This window comes from Plectropomus leopardus, chromosome 12 (assembly GCF_008729295.1).
Source record: "Plectropomus leopardus isolate mb chromosome 12, YSFRI_Pleo_2.0, whole genome shotgun sequence".
NCBI lineage: Eukaryota > Metazoa > Chordata > Actinopteri > Perciformes > Serranidae > Plectropomus > Plectropomus leopardus.
The window spans coordinates 18,497,646-18,502,521 of NC_056474.1; the positions used below are offsets into that span (position 1 = coordinate 18,497,646).

The 4,876-nt window shown below is 39.2% G+C and overlaps 1 protein-coding gene across 1 annotated transcript in view; it reads right to left on the reverse strand.

Annotated features, from left to right (window-relative positions):
- The window catches only part of LOC121951267 (integrin alpha-6-like), a 9,694-nt gene that overhangs the window by 1,380 nt on the left and 3,438 nt on the right, over nucleotides 1-4,876 (reverse strand). The window lies entirely within an intron of this gene.

Consider the following 4,876-nt stretch of genomic DNA (forward strand, 5'->3'; position numbering starts at 1 on the left):
TATTCCCCTAAATCCTAACACTATATATATATATAACTTACTTATGTGTTTATTTGACAGGGACAAATGCATGAAACATTGCTTCTTAAGAAATAGTAGATGCTATGCATACAGGTTTCTAGCCAAGGCTAATTTGCAACCCCCATCCCTGGTTAGGCTTCCAAAATTTAAACAGACATAACAGAGTACTGAAAATACTACAACCATTAGAAACATACAATAAAATCAATGTATAGCTAAAACTGGAGTAATGTGATCTCTCATCCTGGTATTTGTTAAAACTCTTGCGCATTCTGAACTAATTCCAGCTTGTCTATACTTTTTGTAGGTAGACCAGTAAAAAGCTCACAATAGATAAGCTCTTAACCAGGTGAAAGTTTGAAGAGCAACCTGGCCAAGAGGGCGGGATAAAACATCGTTACAACAATTAATACAAGCAGACAAATACAACTGTCACAAAATAAGCAAATAAGCAAAATCCAACACAAAAAACAGTGAAAGACATAAACATGTACAAATGTCTTTTTTAAAAAATCAGTGATTATCTGAATAGCAATCACATTGACCAATAATGTTGTTTTCTCTATCCTTAAAAAGTGACTTAAATTCAGCAATAGTTATCAACTCAGACGGTTTCAGGTCCTTCTGTAAATTATTCCAAGAAGAGGCTGTTTTTTGTCAAGTTCTGTTAGAATGGACAAGTGCAAATGTTATCAGTATTGAGGGGGACATGTCCACTTTGTTCCTTGTGAAATCTACACCCAAGTCAGTGTGGCCTGAAGCACCATTTTATTGCTGCAAATGAAAAAGCCTCAGGCATCAGGTTAAATTGCAGCGTTCATGTGCTGAAAACTAACAACAAATAAACAAGGCACTTCTATTTTTAACTGCATTATATTTGACACAATAGTTTAGATTCCCAACCAATCTGAGGTGTGGTCTTGTACAGTAAGAGTGTGTGCCAGGAGGGGCTTAGTGGGAGGGGCAGCTGCAAGTAAAGTGCACAACATTCAGCCCCTCCAGCAGTCAGCCTGTCGCACTCTGCACCTCCTTCAAGCGAGGACTGACCCTTTCACAGTTCAAGCAGAGTTTTGATTGTATCTTATGGAGGGCTGGACCACCTGTGGACTGTGGACGGTCGTTTTTGTCTTGGGATGTGGGCGACTGTCGGCGTTCAACCTGGACCCCGACAATGTCCTGCAGAAAAACGGAGATCCGGGCAGTTTATTCGGCTTCTCTCTCGCCATGCACCGGCAGCTTGATCCGGTGGACAAGATAATGTAAGAGTCACACTTTTTTTTTTTTTTTTTTTGCTTGAAGGAGGAGTTAATGCTATTTGTGCGTCGTCCTAGCCTCGGAAACACCCATTAAAATAACTTTTGTAACCATGCAATTAAATGTCACGGCGATGTGAACGACTGTATGTTTATTTTGGAGCGTTAGAGCTGCTGCAGGAGGTGAAAAATCCTCTGTAAACTAGTACAGACACCATTCAAGTTAGCTGGAAATGTACCAAATGCTACGTCATGATTGAGGTCAGGTATGTCGCAGGTAGACTGAAAGCTTGAGGCGAAATGTTTTCCACCAAATCACAGCAAATCATTTCATACAGCTTCTTGGCTAAATGTGCTGTGCTGTTATACACCTGCTGTAAGTTTAACTTCCTTACTCTTGTTAATGTTTAAGTCCTTCCCTCCAGGTTACTTATTTGTGAGTTTTTACTGCACCTCCACAACAGGTTTTTTTTTTTTTTTTTTTTTTTTTGCACACGTGCACGCTACGGCGCGCGCCCACATGTCTCGCTCTTTCTCTCTGGCTGTTTTTTAGCTGGCTTTTTCTTGAAGTTGCTCCAGGTGAGACTGAGTTTTAGCGTTTAGGTTGAAAACATCTCATTGAATCACTGTTGGCATTTTTATGGGCATTGATTCAGAGGGATTAATGTCACTGTGTGTAAAGGCTAACTGTCACTGATTTGAATGGCCTGAATATTAAGTGACCCGAGAGCAGTTTCAAATTCTTCAATCTGGGAGTAATACACGAATAGATGTACATATCTGCCTCGTTAGTGATCAAGGGATTTCAGATTGTTTAGCTGCTCCATAATCAATAGTGGAGGAAGTATTAATAATCATCATCATCATCATCATCATCATAGAAAAGAATAGTTATTGTTAGTTTAGTTTATTTGCACATGCACATGTATAGAACAGACGGAACAAGATGGTCTGAAATGGCCTGTGGAGATATATACCCTATTAGATAACTACAATCATTCATAAAATGAAAAGAATAAAAACAAAAAATGCATAATTGATCAAAATTTCAAAACTGAGCAGTAATACCAAGTTGGTGAAAATGTACAAATGACAAAAAGTTTGTATTTACAAAGTGAAATGCATTAAATGAATCAATGACGTGGCTTGGTTTTTAAATAATGGTAGTGGTTGATATTGATTGTATTGATTGTCAACAGACATCCATACACAAAAACTTGGGGGGATAGTCCTAAAACTAAATGCATATTTTAAATAGAGATCATACAGCAGTCACACATATATAATAAGTAATTTGTTTGTAAGAGGACAGAATAAAGGATCTCCTAAAGATGTTTCTTGTTGCTGTGGGTACCCTCATCTGAAAAGATATTTTCCTATGTAACACCTTAGTAATCACAAACATTTAGTACAATACTCCAGCAAATTCCACCTCTGTCCCTAATAGAGCACAAAATGCCTTTTTTTTAGAGTATTTTACAGCGCAAGCAACAGCTTAATGTTTGCCTCTAATGGGAATCAAAATCAAATCCTGGTGATGACAACTGAAAAGTATTTATTTCTATGATCATAGCCTTTTCTGTTTTGAAACTGTGCTCCAGGCAGTGGTTTGTATTAGCTTGATAATTGCCTAAAGGTCACCTCAGTGTGTATACCCACTGGATTTCTAATGTTACGACCTAATTAGGCTCAGCGTTAACCTTCTCCACAGAGGTTAAACACCTCTTAAACTTATTTACTCACTGCTACCATTGCTGCACATGAACACACACCCAGTGGCAGTTTGTGTCCTAGTTTTAGGCCGTCTAAATGAAAGACGCATGGTGATCAGCACAAAGCCACCACAGAGTCCCCCTGCTTCAGGTCAAGTTAAATACAGAAGTACACAACTGTGAACAGGAAAACAACAGAAACCAGTGTAGATAAGGAAGACGTGGACTACTGAAAGATTAGGTGAACCAGAAATGCCAACATTTGCTGGTTCTAGCTAGATTTTCTTATCGTCTATGACAGTAAACTGAATATATCTGAGTTTTCTGTTTTTCAAACAAAACAAGCTATTTAAGCAATTGTGGCTTTTTCACTGTTGTCTGACATTTTATTGACCAAAACTGATTTATTGAGAAAGTAACAGGAAGATTAATCAATACTTGAAAAAAATATTGTTATTAAAAATTAAAAAATTTAATTTGGATGTTTATATTGACTGAGGAAGCTAAAAGATCTCCTGCTTGCAGAGCCGTGCAGGCAGTGCCTGCATGTACCAGGATGCATTGCACACACTTCTCTGGAGGTATTCTCTTGCTTGGCTAGTGCAGCCTCAGCTGCTCTCTGCTGCATTTCTTCAAATAGTCTGTATTGTGCAGCAATATTGACATTAATGTATTTGAATATTCAGCAGCCTGTCTGTGTTACATTATAACAAAAGTTTGACTGTGTGTGTGCATGTAGGAGCCGGACGCCAAGTTTGTTTTGCAAGTGACGGTGCTCATACAGAGGTGGAATGTGCTCTTACTGTGTGTTAACCGTGCATTTGTATGTATGCACATGTGCTGCCTGTGTGTGTGTGTGTGTGTGTTTTAATGATGCTGATGCATGCTGTGGCTGAGCACTGAGGCGTTGTCTCGTTGTCAGTCACTTTAAATAGTGTCAGAGAGCTCTGTGGCCTGCTTGGTGTATTCCTAACCTGAGGTAGAAGCATAGATAGATTTAATGTGCTGATGGTGATTTAAAGTATCTTATACTTCAACAACATGTGTGCTGATGTTAGTGCTGGAGTATTTGAGGTTATGTCCCCCCTCCATGAGGGTTTTCTCACAGCTGGTTGTGCTCAGTGAGTCACAATCCTTTACCAGCCATGCATGCCAACTTCTATTCAGTGTTATATATTCCGGTGTCTTTACATGTGTGCTACATGTACCTGCAGGAGAGGCCAGGAGCTGTTTGATTTGCTTATATACATGTGTGCGTGTGTGTGTGTGTGTGTGTGTGTGTGTTGCATTCCTCGGTTGGTCATAATTGCCAGATTGAACTGTCTGTGTTATAAAATCAAGAAGGAAAGAGAAAATGCATGAACGAGTAGAGGAGTGAGTGAGATGTTTGGGAAGTTTAAGAGTTTGGATTGAATGGGAGAAATGTGTGGGAAATAGTGAATGCATGTGTTTGTGTTTATGTGAAATAAACTAGCTGGAGAAATGCAGATGCAGCTCAAAGAGTAAAGTGTATAGGGACATGCTATGAGAAAGAGAAAAGAAAGAAATCTCAGCGTGTTAAATTGTAATGTCAACGTCATGCTGTGGCTAGATTGCAGAAATAGTCACGGATGAGATAAAAAGACTGTAGTATTTCAGTCAGTTTTGGTTGTGAGTGCTATTTGTCAGTGTATAAGTCAGTGACACCCCCAGGGGCCATGACACAATTGCTGCCCCCCTAGCAGTGGCAATTGTCTCATACCAGACCCGTTTTCCCCAAATATATGCTAACTTTCTTAGCATAAGCCTATGGTATTTTACATTGCATATATTAGCCACGAGGCTAGCAGACTGTCTTCTACTCATGAAGCCAGGATAGACCATATGCAAGAATTAAAATGCTATTTTGTG